Below are 15783 nucleotides of genomic sequence, written 5' to 3'. Positions count from 1 at the left end.
AATGAAAATGGCTGTTTGGTAGCCTCAATAAATAGACACAGATGTGTAGTTGAACAAGTCATCACATGTATAGATTATTTTGTTTAACTTTATTGATATTTGACTTTTAAAAACTTGACTTGACATGGTCTTAGAATGCATGACTTGGACTTGACTTGAGACCTGACCCGTTCTACTTTGGACTTGACTTGAGACCTGACCCGTTCTACTTTGGACTTGACTCGAGACCTGACCCGTTCTACTTTGGACTTGACTTGAGACCTGACCCGTTCTACGTTCTACTAGCCTCAGGTACAAGGACATACAGCACATCCCCAGAGGAGATGTGTGTGACAGTTCCTGATCTTGTGTCCTTTTACTCTTGGGGACCCCAGTCCTTTTCCTCTAAGCACACCTCACTTTGAGTCATTTTCCCAGAATTAATGCTTTATTGTTTAGTCAATGATTAGACCCGAATAATTTCACGCCTCAGTGCCGCTGGCGGGTGAACGGCCACCTGAAAGGCAACCGGTGCCTTTCACCGAACTCCGTGGTTTCTAATTAAAAGCTGTGGATGGGGTCCGGAAAACAAATTCCGTCTGAAATTGGAATTGGTTACAGTGGCTCTCATGCAAATATGTGCTGCCAGCAGCCACAGTGCTAATAACAGGGGAAGTGGCGAGGGCGCAGGTGAGATGGCTGCCGCAGAGAAATGAAATGGGGATTGAAGGAGGAGGAGGGGAGGGAGGGAGGGCGGAGGCAATGTGGATCTGAAAGATCAGGGGAATGAATAGGAACGCCTGGCTTTTCACTGATACCCCTGGGCTTGTATCCATCTAATACAGTCTCTTTTTAGCATGCGCTCTGCCTCTGAGTTGTTCAGGGGTTTCAGTTGAGTGTACACAGACCAGGGAAGTGCATTTATCTGTAGTAGGCCTGCATATTCCAGAATATTTGCACTCTTGATCTAAACATACAGAGTTTTCACTGAATGTTTTGCTGGCGTCCCACTTCTCTAAATGGCTTGTGTCAATGTTACCTAGACAATGCTCTTTGATTGTCATCGACAGAATATCTGGATTACCAGTATGGAGAACATGACTTTGCGCCACCTCCCTCTCTCAGAGCCCAGCCATGCGTACAGGTGTTGTCGCTCTGGCCCCTCCTGAGGTACTTCAGGTGGCAGACGCAGGCTAATGGTTAATTACCATTGTTAATGGCCTCCCTCTGTCTCGATCCCCCCCTCAGATCTAGTTGTGACGGGCGCCAGGCAGCACTGTCCAAGCAGCCACAGCAACACGCGGCCCCATCTGTCTGTCCCAGGGCCCCAGCGGTCACTCTCGGCACGCAGCAGCGGACACATACCCATACACATACCCATACACATACCCATACACATACCCATAAGATCTCGTATTTACATTGTTATTACATAGGGCTAAAACATGACTTTGGCACACTTGCTCTCGGTCTTGTCTACATTAGCTCTTTCAAATGAAGTTTCCTGGCTTTCCAGCACCTGGCTTTCCAGTGACTGATGAACGGCCGCTGCGTTCCAAAATCAATCCCACCATTGATCTGAGAGATCATCTTCCTGTGGTCAGTCAGCGGGCCTGAGGAACCTATAGCCACCACCACCGCTGCTAACTGCCACGATAGATAGCCTGGCCTGGACCGGGCAGTGCTAGGCTCACCATACAGCACAGCATCACACAGTACGCTCCACAGCACCCAGAGGCCTGTCACACATGACCTAAAGCTGGATGAAGGAGCAAGAAGGGAGAGAAGAGGGAGGTGAAGGGAGAAAAGCTCTTAGTCCTGGTGTAGGATGGGAATTTGTTCTCTTAATTGCTCAAAGTGAGTTCTGGAATTGCGGAATACATCTTCTTATAGTTCTGTGCGGAGGAAATTAGGGGCTATGGGGTTGGTACTATTTTACGGCAGGTTTTGCTGTGGCCGTTGGGGCGCTTTATCGCTAATCAATGGGGAGCAGAAAGGAGTGACGTGGGCAGTGCACTCATATGGAGACATGTGGCTCCTCCAAGCCCTCTGATAGCATTGCGTTCGCCTCTGGAGAGCCTGACAACAAAACCTCTATGGGACTACACTGCCTCCCTCCCTCTGTCTGGCTCCTACACTAAAGAGTCCCCAGACCCGTTCCCCTCCGATGCAGCAGTTGAGAGTTAAACCAATCTGTCTTCATATTACTGCCTGTGTGCGGGCCGCATTGATCTGTCCGCCTGCCACTCCACCCAGACACAAATCATTGGCTGCCCATGATACCCTACCTGCCCCCTCCTGCCCCCCTGGTCTGAGTGACAGAGTAGCTAAATCGCATTTCTGCCTCTCTCTCTTCTTCCCCTTTCTGAATTACTGTCATGGGACTATAGCAGTAAATACACACTTTTCATTATGCATAGAGTGGTTTCGATCTGGCAGTTGGATATTTTTTCAGACTAGTGTCCTAGTTTTACTGTGTGATTTTGGTAGAGTAGCTCATTCCACCTGGGGAAATTAAAAGGGACTAGTGAGCTATTTTGATGCTTCAACCCTGCACCTCTATTTCTTCTCGTTCCCAAATCAGAGGAACACAGACAACCTCTCTCTCTCTATTTTGTCCCTCTCTTTCTGTAACATTATTTTGAGAAAATGAAAACTACTGTTTTGGGTCTGGAAGTATTGCTATTCTCCCTGCAAGTTTGTGGAGTTATGTTGTGAGTTGTTAGCCTTTCAGTGAGCTCTTTGCTTGGTAATCCTGCCTGGTGCAGTTGTGGCTTCATGATTGCATTCTGTCACTCTTCCTCCCCAGACTGAGAACTCAGGTAATCCAGACACGATGCATCCCAATCACCAAACTGACGGCTTCTGTGATGAAACATGACAATGGGGGAATTTACTCATTTGTTATCCTCTTGGATGGGATGCAAATCAATGAAGGACATTATGGAAATCTCGGTGACGGGACAAATCAGAATCAGCCCCTCTCCTCATTCACTTTGTGTCACAGCTCTGGCTGGATTTGTTTTAGAGCTGCCTGAGATCAGTCAACCGAGAGACGGTTTTGTCATGGTGGTCATTGTTAGTGTTGCTCTAACTTCAGGTAGTCTCTTCTGTGTAGATAAATCAGGTATCTGATGTAATATAGCAGGGGTTCAAACTGATAGCTTAATAGTGTCTGTCCACTTTCTTGTTACAATCTCAGAGAAGGTTTTGTAGCTTTCTTCTTACTCAAGTGACAGAACAAATGACAGAGCAATATCTAAAGGCAATGTCGCATATCGGCAACAAGCAATCACTCAACTCCTTAAAAGTGCCAACTGTAAGAACACTCTACTTTTGTTGTTTTAGCAATCAGGACCTTTTTTATTCCTCCTCAGTCATTAAATGTAAATCTGACACTATCTCATTTCCTGTAATTATCACGACTCAAGATATGGCCCAGATGCAGACACAGGAGGTGGATAGTACAGCACGGGGGCAAAGGGCAGGTCGTTATCAGGTCGGAGTCAGGCAGTTACAGGACGGCATTCAGGCTCGGGGTCAGGCAGAATGGTCAGAACTGGGAAAACTAGGAAACAAACACTTGAGAAACAGGAAAACTCAAAAGCACGCTGGTAAGACCTGACAAGTCAAGACGAACTGGCAAAAGACAAACAGAGAAGACAGGTATAAATGCTCAGGGGATAATGGCGAAGATGGGCGACACCTGGAGGGGGGTGGATACAAGCACAAAGACATGTGAAACCGATCAGGGTGTGACAGTAATAGGCCTAACTATGATTAATGCTGAGTTCCCATGACTATTCTGTACAATGTTTGTGTTAGTGTGTGCACAAAATCTTTTTATGTATGCTTAGTTCTCGTGTGTGTGTGTGTGTGTGTGTGTGTGTATGTTGAGGCTATGTGTGTGTGTGGGTGTGTGTGTGCGCGCTCACTTGCCTATCCCCCTTGCAGGATTTACATATTTATATTTGACTGCAATGTGCCATTTTGTATTCCTTCAATCAAAACCAGTGTGTGTCCAAACATGCCTAGATAGTCTATACACATCTCCATTGACTCATCCAATTTGATTGCAGACTTTTCCCCGATCAGCCATTTTACAGTCCTGAATTTATCTCCTTGCCTCTAGGGTTGACTCATTTCAATTAAAATAATAAGTAGAAACGATAACAAGAAAATATACTTTTGCTCCAAATCTCACTCATCTTAATGAATGGGTTTGGGGATTTTCATAGTGGCTTAGCCGGCTGAATTTTAAAATCCTGTTTCTTTGTTTTCTCCTGTCTATCATCTGTTCTCCCCCACAGCCCCATCTCCCTGCCTCACGTAATGTCTCCTCAGGTCCTCTCTCGTTCTCCCTCCTCTGTCCCCACTTTCTCTCTATTCTTCTCATGCATCTGTGTCTTTTCCACTTCCACTGTCTGTCCTTCACCTCTCCTCTGTTTTACTTCTGTGTTGTGGTCCCCTATGTCTAGCCTATTGCCTTTTCATTCACTACACCCTTCTACCGCTCTTTTGTGTCATTCTCTTTTTGTCTCTTTTGACACACACACACACACACACATCTCTCTTTCTCTTTCTCCCTGCTTCTTTCTCTGTTATTGTTCACTATTGTCTCTAGCTTATCTCACCTGTCTTTCCTCTCTCTGTCTCTCCAGTGTAAGTGGTGTTTAACTCCAGCCATGGTTTCCCAGTGGAGCTGGAGAAGGAGGCCAGCATTGCAATGCCGAGGAAGATGGTGTGGAGGTTGCAGGGTGTACAGCCGGAGCAATTGAGGGTAAATCTTTGCTGCAGCGACTGCACCCTCCACTTCAATCGACCCTGTCTGTTTGTCTGTTCTGTTTGTGTGTGTGTCTGTGTGGCTGTGTCTGTATAGCAATTGCCCTCTCAGCACTCTCCTCACCCTCCATACAGTGTCTCCGGTGGAGGCTGGAAACCTGGCGTTCTATCCCCATCCTCAGTGTAAACAGAGCATGGGGATCCCATGAACTTTAGTCCACAGTGCTTCATTAAGTCTGACCTTCTTAATTATGCATCTAAACAGCCAGGCTCACAAGGAGGGGCCGGGGAGCCAGGCACACACACTCCCCACTCTGTCTCCTCTCCAGTCAGTTCTGCTCTCTCTGCACATTTATACCTGAGCGTCGAGCTCAATTTCCCCCTGACAGGTTGCTTCTGAGGCTGGGGTAAGTGCGGGTCCAAGCTGTTGACGGTTCTGCTAGCACAGCAGGAGCGTGGCGTGTTGTGATTCGACACTGCCCCCTAGAGTATAAGCAGCCTGTGTTTGTCAGCCTGTGTTTGTCAGCCTGTGTTTGTCAGCCTGTGTTTGTCAGCCTATGTTCAACGTGGCTTTGTCTGTTCCAGGGGTCTGGGGTGAATAAAGTGCATCAAAGCATGGGGGCATAAAGTTATTTAGAATGACATGGAGACACACACCACTCTCTAATTTGTTGTGTCGTGACCGATGATTAATGTTATCCAGTTGACATGAAGATGACCTGTGTGTGTTTACTGTACGTCATTCAGCAGACATGAAGATGACCTTTGTGTGTGTTTCCAATTTTGTGTCTAGGCGTATGCTGTGGTTAGTCATTGTTATTGTGTGAATTTTATGCAATATTTTGTGAAGCAAGAATACCATTCATAGGAATGAACTAAGAGCAAGGAATGGATTGTGTGTGTGTGTGTGTGTGTGTGTGTGTGAATCACCCTCTAAGCGTAACTCCTTCCTTAATTTTCGCTGTGCATCAGATCCTTAAAAAAAAAGCAAATTCTTAAACCCTTACCATGTACCTATGTTTCTCCTCTGTTGCGTGCCTTTGTTTGCTGAAATCCATACTTTTTAATAAAACGTTAGTCAAATGCTACCACTGACTGTTTCAGTTGGCACATGTATTTCCTGCTGAGTTTTCCATCTTAGAGCAACAGCAATGAGGAAACCGTCAGTCGTTGTATTTGATTCACGTTTTTGTTGTGCTTGTTAACTTACTCGACTTCTTCCTGGGTAATGATGCTAGTTTATCTTACTGGTGCTTATTGAGATGTTCTTTTAAATGCTAATGATGATAAGTATACATAATATATTCATACACAGACACACACACACACACACACACATGCATTCACCCACCTCTTCAACACGGCACCAGACATGAAACCATTACAACACTACATCCTTTCTTCTTGCTCTGCCTGGCCTGGTTAGTTAGCAGACCCTGGCGCTGGGTCACTCAGCCAAGTAAAGCGGTGGTGCCGATGCTGTTGCTATGCGTGTCACGTTGTCATTAGTCCAACAGAGTCAGAGAGTCACGGTGCCTCTAGGCTCAGACAGTCGCTAGTCGCTGGTGTTTATCTGCCACCGCCTGGGGAGTGAGCTGCTGACATTTGTAGTGACGAGACGAGCGTTCACTGTAATGGGCTCTATTAGCTTTCTCATCCCCAAGGGAGAGCTATCTCTCTCACACTTCCTTCTACTCACTCTCGCTCTTTCGCTCTTATTTCTCCATCTCTTCATTCTCCCCCCTTCCAGTAGCCTACAAGAGTTCCTCTCCATATCCCTTTTATAACCCAGAAGGAATCCCGCCAACTTTACCATGTCGTCTTATTTTTACCGGCATTTCTTTGTTCATATCTGAAAGGTGAAGCCGGGAACAATCCTGGTACATTTAATTCCTCCGAGAAATGCTAGTGATGATTTCGGTGTTTTCTTTAAAGATCTTGCCATATGTCTTTGTGTAAACCGGGCTTTGGGAGGAATCACAAAGCTTCACATAAATGCTTTTAATGCATTTCTTTTTCGCTATTTAAACGTATATAGTTCTGTCTGTTTTTTGCCTATTGTCACAGAAATGCTTTGGCATTTAGCCTGGCACACAGGCATTTGCCATTTCATCTTCTTTATATGATGGGCTAATATGCATTCATTTCTAACTTAACCTACTAGGGATGTGTAGTTTATCTGTCTTCAGCCAAAATAACTGATTGCCTAAAAACAAATTGCCGTCTGAGTGCTTGAATGGGTGTACATCAACTGGATTGAAATCAGAAGAGTAATCAGGTGTTTCCAGCTGGCCTGGGAGGCAGTTGGAGAGGTGGCCTGCGAGGCAGCTGGACAGGTGGCCTGGATTGCAGTGGGCACAGTGGGCACAAATCAGCTGCCATCAAGAGACACTCTGACAACTTTTGCTCCTGCTCATCAATGAAGACCCTGTTTCCACTACGGTAGCCTCCAAGCTCTCTCGACCCTATCTCCAGTAGCTCTTTCTCTCTTTGCAGAATCTGCACAGCATCACGTGACATATGCCGTACAACTTTGCAAAAAAAACTAAAAATAATGAAAAATATAACAACCAAATAAGATCTAGAAATGATGTGGTGTTAATCTTTTACTGTTGGTGTTGAGGCATACAGCTGGCTCTACACAGTCAATGGCATGGGGTGTGTATTTATCTTGTGAAAAGCATGAGCTGGCGCACACCAAGCGTACTGTAGATCCCCTGAACGCAGCTCACCTTCCAGCCCACTTTCCAGCGCACACTCTCAAACACCTAGATCCCCTGAACGCAGCTCACTGTCCAGATCCCAATCACCTGAATTCTAATCACCTGTTCACACACCTGTATGTCATTATCACACACTATTTAGTTCAGTTCTTTGCACCCCGTCACTGCAAGGTATTGTTTGTTTTGTGACACATCTTTCTGAGCTCTTGGTTTTCCCTGTGATTTACTCTGCCTGTGTATGATAGTTTTTGCCTGCCTCACTAACGGTGTCTTTTGCCTATTCCCTGCCTGTACTTTAGCCTATCGGATTTCCTGTTATCAACCTTTTTCCTGATCTCCCGGACTATGTTATTAGCCTTTTCCCTCCCTGTACTGTTGCCCTTTTTGACCCTCTGTGTATGACCTTCTGCCCCTGGACCCAGCTACCTGCCTCCTCCTGTGGTCCTTTGCAATTAACACCCTGCGCTTGAAACCAGATCTCTGTCTCCCCTCGTGTTAATTACAATTTAGCTCTACTTTTAAGGCATAAGACTACTTTTGAAGCATAAAAACATTTGACAAACTTTTTAAAAAATGGTGTAATGCCCCTTTAGATGTTGTGTAATAATGTAGTCGTCTAATAAACAGAAACATCTGATGAATCTAAACTTCTTGTTATTGAGATTGGCAGATAAGGAAAGAAAGAGTGCTGCATCAAAAGCTAGGGTGGAGAAGCATAGAGAGAATAAGCATAGAGAGAAGCATAGAGAGCAACTGTACAGAAATCCAGAGCTGTTTGATTAATGTATTGTTCTTAATGGTTAATGGTTAATATGGTTCAAAATTATATGCTTTGCACTTGATGAAGTACTGTTTGCTCATTTGTTCATTCTTGTAATGCGGTCTCATCTACCGTAACATGGATCTCATTCCTGAAATGCATCATAAATGATAAAATGTTCATAAAATGTGTGTGTTGATCTTTATATACAGTACCAGTCAAACGTTTGGACACACCTACTCATTCCAGGGTTTTTCTTTATCTTTACTATGTTCTACCAGCCCTATGGCAAACTCCAAGCGGGCTATCGTGTGCTTTTTACTGCGGAGTGGCATCCTTTTGGCCACTCTACCATAAAGGCCTAATTGGTGGAGTGCTGCAGAGATGGTTGTCCTTCTGGAAGGTTCTCCCATCTCCACAGAGGTACTCTGGAGCTCTGTCAGAGTGACCATCGCCTTCTTGGTCACCTTCCTGACCAAGGCCCTTCTCCACCAATTGCTCAGTTTGCCAGGCGGAAGAGTCTTGGTGGTTCCAAACTTATTCCATTTAAGAATGATGGAGGCCACTGTGTTCTTGGGGACCTTCAATGCTGCAGAAATGTTTTGGTACCATTTCTCAGATCTGTGCCTTGACACAATCCTGTCTTGGAGCTCTACAAACAATTCCTTCAACCTCAAGGGTTGGTTTTTGCTCTGATATGCACTGTCAACTGTGGGACCTTATATAGAAAGGTGTGTGCCATTCCAAGTCATGTCCAATCAATTGAATTTACCACAGGTGGAATCCAATCAAGTTGTAGAAACATCTCAAGGATGATCAATAGAAACAGGGTCTCTGGGTCTCGACCCCGCCCTGTGCAACTGGGTACTGGACTTCCTGACGGGCCGCCCCCAGGTGGTGAGGGTAGGCAACAACATCTCCACCCCGCTGATCCTCAACACTGGGGCCCCACAAGGGTGCGTTCTGAGCCCTCTCCTGTACTCCCTGTTCACCCACGACTGCGTGGCCACGCACGCCTCCAACTCAATCATCAAGTTTGCGGACGACACAACAGTGGTAGGCTTGATTACCAACAATGACGAGACGGCCTACAGGGAGGAGGTGAGGGCCCTCGGAGTGTGGTGTCAGGAAAATAACCTCACACTCAACGTCAACAAAACTAAGGAGATGATTGTGGACTTCAGGAAACAGCAGAGGGAACACCCCCTATCCACATCGATGGAACAGTAGTGGAGAGGGTAGCAAGTTTTAAGTTCCTCGGCATACACATCACAGACAAACTGAATTGGTCCACTCACACAGACAGCATCGTGAAGAAGGCGCAGCAGCGCCTCTTCAACCTCAGGAGGCTGAAGAAATTCGGCTTGTCACCAAAAGCACTCACAAACTTCTACAGATGCACAATCGAGAGCATCCTGGCGGGCTGCATCACCGCCTGGTATGGCAACTGCTCCGCCCACAACCGTAAGGCTCTCCAGAGGGTAGTGAGGTCTGCACAACGCATCACCGGGGGCAAACTACCTGCCCTCCAGGACACCTACACCACCCGATGTTACAGGAAGGCCATAAAGATCATCAAGGACAACAACCACCCGAGCCACTGCCTGTTCACCCCGCTATCATCCAGAAGGCGAGGTCAGTACAGGTGCATCAAAGCTGGGACCGGGAGACTGAAAAACAGCTTCTATCTCAAGGCTATCAGACTGTTAAACAGCCACCACTAACATTGAGTGGCTGCTGCCAACACACTGACACTGACTCAACTCCAGCCACTTTAATAATGGGAATTGATGGGAAACGATATAAAATATATCACTAGCCACTTTAAACAATGCTACCTAATATAATGTTACATACCCTACATTATTCATCTCATATGTATACGTATATACTGTACTCTATATCATCTACTGCATCCTTATGTAATACATGTATCACTAGCCACTTTAACTATGCCACTTTGTTTACTTACTCATCTCATATGTATATACTGTACTCGATACCATCTACTGTATCTTGCCTATGCTGCTCTGTACCATCACTCATTCATATATCTTTATGTACATATTCTTTATCCCCTTACACTGTGTATAAGACAGTAGTTTTGAAATTGTTAGTTAGATTACTTGTTGGTTATTACTGCATTGTCGGAACTAGAAGCACAAGCATTTCGCTACACTCGCATTAACATCTGCTAACCATGTGTATGTGACAAATAAGATTTTATTTTATTTTATTTTATTTTGATTTGAGTCTTATACCAAAGGGTCTGAATACTTGTACTACCGTTCAGATGATTGGGGTCGCTTAGAAATGTCCTTGTTTTTGAAAGAAAAGCAAAACATTTGGTCAATTAAAATAACATCAAATTGATCAGAAATACAGTGTAGGCATTGTAAATGTTGTAAATGACTATTGTAGCTGGAAACGGCAGATTTTTTGATGTAGTATCTACATAGGTGTACAGAGGCCCATTATCAGTAAACATCACTCACTCCTCTGTTTCAATGGCATGTTGTGTTAGCTAATCCAAGTGTATAATTTTAAAAGGCTAATTGATCATTAGAAAACCCTTTTGTGATTATGTTAGCACAGCTGAAAACTGATGTTCTGATTATAGAAGCAATACAACTGGCCTTCGTTAGACTAGTTGAGTATCTGAAGCATCAACATTTGTGGGTTCGATGACAGGCTCAAAATGTCCAGAAACAAATAACTTTCTTCTGAAATTCGTCAGTCTATTCTTGTTCTGAGAAATGAAGGCTATTTCATGCGAGAAATTGCCAAGAAACTGAAGATCTCTTACAACACTGTGTACTACTCCCTTCACAGAACAGAGCAAACTGGCCCTAACCAGATTAGAAAGAGCAGTGGGAGGCCCCGGTACACAACTGAGCAAGAGGACAAGTACATTAGAGTGTCTAGTTTGAGAAACAGACGCCTCACAAGACGCCTCACAAGTCCTGAAAGCTTCATTAAATAATCCGCAAAACACCAGTTTTGTCTGGTGGATTCAACTAAAATTGAAACCAACTTTTATTGGCTAAAAATAGTTATATTTTCGAGATGATTTCAGTGTAAAATAACCGAAAGTGAGAGGTTATAATCTGAATAAAGAGAAAAATGCCATTCTTGAACATGGGGTGAGACATTCTTACTAATCTGCTAGAGAACCCGTTTGGATTTAAGTATAACCCTTGTATGACTGAAGCCTTTAGTGAGAGGTCTAATGCTTTAATATTCAATCCTTTCTGCCCTCCAAATTCATATTCATCATTTAAATAGGCCTGTTTAATTTTGTCTGTCTTGCCGTTCCAAATAAAATGTCATCTTTTTTTCCTCATTTAATTAAAAAAACAAGTCGCTAGGTGTAGGCAAGGCCATACGCAAATAGGCAAACTGGGATTTGAGTTTTCCACAGTAGCAACATCTTATCTATTTATTTCTCATTTCTATTAAAATGTATTGTAGTGAGAATTTTTTTCTTTCGGGATATGAATGTCGAGTATGTCCACTTCACCGTCAGACCATTTTATTAGTAAACTACACAGGAATGTAAAACTTGTTTTTTTTTGTGATCCATTACGTAATATAGTACACCTATCATAATTTGGTTGTAAACCAGAGAGGTTAGAACAATGATCTAGATCCTCTATAAGGCTGTGGAGGGATCCAAGTTGTGGATTTAAAAGAAAACATGACTCCTCAGCATACATACAATGACACCTTTGTTTTTAAGCTCTGGATTTCTAGCCACTTGATATTATTGTTGGATCTGATTTTAATAGCTAACATTTCGATGGCCATAATAAATAGATATGCCAGGGACAACCTTATTTTACTCCTCGTCTGAAATGTTTCCCTAAATGACTTAATCTATAATGCAGTTATAGATGATGTGTTGTAGAAACCTCCCTCATTAGTCACGGGGCAACTTACAGGTCCTTTGCAGACTGGCCATTAATATGGTGGTTGTGTTGATACCTGGAGTGGTCCAACCAAGCATTTGCCCTGAGATAATTCTGGTAAATGTCGCTCCCAATCACAGTTTTTCAGCCATTACAGTCCAAACATGCATTTAAACTCCAAAGGTATGAGAGTTATTGATTGTTTCCCTCACATGAAGTTGAAATTCTGTCTCAGACAGTCTCTTTTTAAAGATCCAGAGTCATTACTAATGCAAGTCGCCACTGTCCTGAGAATACAAACGTGTTGATCTGGCCCTCCAAAGAGCAGATGATAAGTGGGGAAAGGTCACATGCATGCAACATGAATACACTAATTCTCCCTGGGCCTATGATGCCTCCAATTAGTGTCTGGCCGAGGAATCAGCCAATAGGAGACCTTCTCTAAACACCTGTGGGGAGCACAGATGTACTTATACTGCCGATGCTCAGTTTGTTATGTGTTGCGGTTATTGGAAAGGAGATTTTTAGTTTTTAATGTGAGTCAATTGTGTCTTATTTAGCTGTGTATTTGTACCTGGCTCATTTGAATTAATCTCACAATGTAGATTTAGTTCTGACATGTGTGTTTGCAAGGAGGTGTGTCTGTGTAACCTGAAGTCATTTGATAGCAGGTCTGTGAACTACTGTTTGCTAAATGTTGAGAATGCCAGAAATTTGACTGTGAAGGAACATGAAAGTAGCTTTGATGTCATTATCTTCACTCACCTCCCAGGTTAGAAACAGGATTTACAAACAGCAGTAAAGTAATTCCAATGTCAGTCACAAACAAAGCCAATGTGGCAGAGGTGTGAGAGGCTATCAACCAATCAATTAAATATATTTACATAGCAATTTTTACCTCAGAAGTTGTCAAAAAAGTGCTTTGCAGTAACCTATGTTACATAAACTCTTCTATGCAGTTTCATTCAGATTTAAATAGAGAACAATGAGAAAATCAATGCTAAATAAATGGATGTCTTTTCAACTGATTATAGTTATTTTCCCACAGTCTAAAGACGTTAGCTCCAGCTCTATCATGCAGTCTGAGCTGTGCTAGCTGTCTCGCGGTGGAACTTCCACCTTTGAGCCCCAGCCATCAGGTTCTTCATTACCACCATATCATTACAAAACAAATCCACACTGTTGAGCCAAAGAAAATGAACCAGATCAAATTAATTTCTGTTTATGTATGTGCGAGTCATTTGGTCTGCCAGGCTTTTCGGAGTGAAATTATCCCCTGTCTATGGATTAGTGCACAAACGAGGACCTCGCTCTCTCTCGCTATCGCACAGCTCTCTCTTTAATAAGCTCTCTGCTGTAGCGAGAACCTGTTTGCCACAGCTTATTTGCATCACAAATTCCACCCGGTGCTCTGAAAAACGAACTCCCTGAAACAAATGCTCATGTATTAATTTCCTGCTTATATAAAAGAGATCCTTGGATTTTACCTTTCCAATCTTTGCAGATCTAGAGTGTTATGTGAAAAGACTAGACTGGGGCTGATCTGGAATGGAATGGCAGCTACCATTACTATAAGAAAAGTGACACTTTAAGATAAAGCTTTGACAGCTGTTGGCATAAGCACACCTTTCAGAACTGTTTCTATTTCATATTTTCCATTTCACCCAATCATCTGAGATGTGTGTGAGATTTGATATATTAGTTGTTGTCTTCCTGGCTCTCCTCCAGTGAAATGCTGGTGTTTTGAAACAAACATTTCCTGCTGTTGTTTACGCGACTATGTTTTTTGACAGGAAAGAGTTTCTGTGGTTTTTATTTTCTCCCTTAAACTTGAAAGAAAAGCCAGATTGAGAGCCCCAAACAAACTTCAGGGAGAGCAACTTCAAAAATCTAACTTTAAAAGGGTAAATCCGTAGTTGCTACATTCATTTTTTGGACTTCTAAATTGATTATATATACCCATTGATGCTTGAAGAATATAACTTAGAAATGCCTCATGAGCTTAGTTCAATGGTCGTAACCCATCAGAACCCTGAATATAAGCTTGTTTCACTACTCCAAAGAGTAAACAACATAAATGTAAAAAAAATACTGTGTAGCCTCCAAATGTGGATAAAACTCTATTGTTTATATCATGGCTGGCCAGTCCATAGCTCTGTTGTGAATTTGAAAGTGGTGATATTTCTCCAGGGGGGGGGGGTTACAGATTCAACATGTGGATTGGCCCTTTAAGGTTTTCCAGGAGAGAAAACAATCACTGAAGACCCAGTTTGTTTAGCCTACTTTTGTCCCAATGGAGAGGTTTAGTGTAAGATCTGAAATAGGTGATGGAATTGCATATCATTTCAGTGACAACATGAACAAGAACTTTAATTGTGCATTTTAGGTGCGATGAAAAATGTATTTCCTGAAACTTGCAAACCAGCTGTATTGCAAATGATCAGATAAAGATGTACCTAAAGACAGATCAAGTGATCATTGATTTAACTATGGAAATTATTTGTAGGCATTTTCATATATTTTTATCTAATCTACTGCAGTGGTGTGTTACTAATCTTATGGCTGGTTTACAGTCAATCTGACAAAAGGTTTGTATAGTGCAATGTGACATGACATTATACCTGCTCTAAACCAAGCTTTAAACAACAGTGTGGTAACATAAATCTCTCTCTCTCTTTCTCATGCCTTCGCTCTCTCGCTCTCTCTCTGCAGGGTTGTGACCTCCTGGAGCAGAATACGATGCACTCTGACCTGGCCCTGCAGAACTGTCTGGGTCGGGGTGGTGGAAAGCATTACCCGCCTGGACCTCACCACCTCCAGCCTGCCTACTAGCTCCACTGGCCTGGGCGTCATACTAGAGACTGATACCAAGCAGAGAGCCAGGGTAGAGCCTGAAAACACAGGTAGGGGAGAGTGTGTTCCATTTACGTTTGGGTGTTTCTTCCAATGGTTAAGACTGCAGTTGCATCTTAACCCACCGGCCGGTGTCCACTGTGTTCTGTTCCTGAATGTCGTGTCTTGGGAGTTCCAAACGCTACTGTCCGTGGTGCTGAATCTAAACTATGCTATTAGCTCTACTTTGCTGATTTTTTGTTCTTGATATTATTCGTGACAAAGTCACCCTCAGAGACTGAATGTGTGTGTTCGCATGTCAGGGCTGCTTTGTCTTCCATAAACTCTAAAAGCAAAGAAATGTACACAGTAATAAGTAGGGCAGGGATGATACTAGTATCGCGATATATGTTAGTATCAAAGAAAAGCAAAGAAACAAAACACAAAGCGGAATTAACTTCTTTAGGAAAACAAATCAAATGTAAGTTTATTGTTCACGTACATAGTTTTGCAAATGTTATCACAGGGGAAGTGAAATGGTTATGTTTCTAGCTCCAACAGTGCAGCACTATGTACTGTTAGTTTTATACTCTGTTTATTTAGAACCTAACGGACGACTAGGAAAAGCTCAAACCAAGTTCATTCACCCACTGGGTCAAACAGCTGCAAAGACAAAGACATGTTTCCACAAGTACATACAGTACCAGACAAAAGTTTGGACACACCTACTCATTCAAGGGTTTTTCTTTATTTTGACTATTTTCCATATTGTAGAATAATAGTTAACACATCAAAACTA

The 15783-nt window shown here is 43.2% G+C and overlaps 1 long non-coding RNA gene across 1 annotated transcript in view; it reads left to right on the top strand.

Moving 5' to 3' along the window:
• The first annotated feature begins 4644 nt into the window (after positions 1-4644).
• Positions 4645-15783, top strand: part of LOC112253296 — a 45267-nt gene continuing 34128 nt past the window's right edge. Inside the window, exons 1-2 of the long non-coding RNA XR_002953968.2 lie at positions 4645-4759; positions 14865-15055. This is a non-coding gene — a long non-coding RNA (uncharacterized LOC112253296). The remainder of the gene's footprint in view (positions 4760-14864; positions 15056-15783) is intronic.

The sequence above is a fragment of the Oncorhynchus tshawytscha genome, linkage group LG01, assembly GCF_018296145.1.
Source record: "Oncorhynchus tshawytscha isolate Ot180627B linkage group LG01, Otsh_v2.0, whole genome shotgun sequence".
NCBI classification, from domain to species: domain Eukaryota; kingdom Metazoa; phylum Chordata; class Actinopteri; order Salmoniformes; family Salmonidae; genus Oncorhynchus; species Oncorhynchus tshawytscha.
The sequence above is the reverse complement of the archived record's forward strand: the minus strand, read 5'-3'. Positions and strand labels throughout refer to the sequence as shown.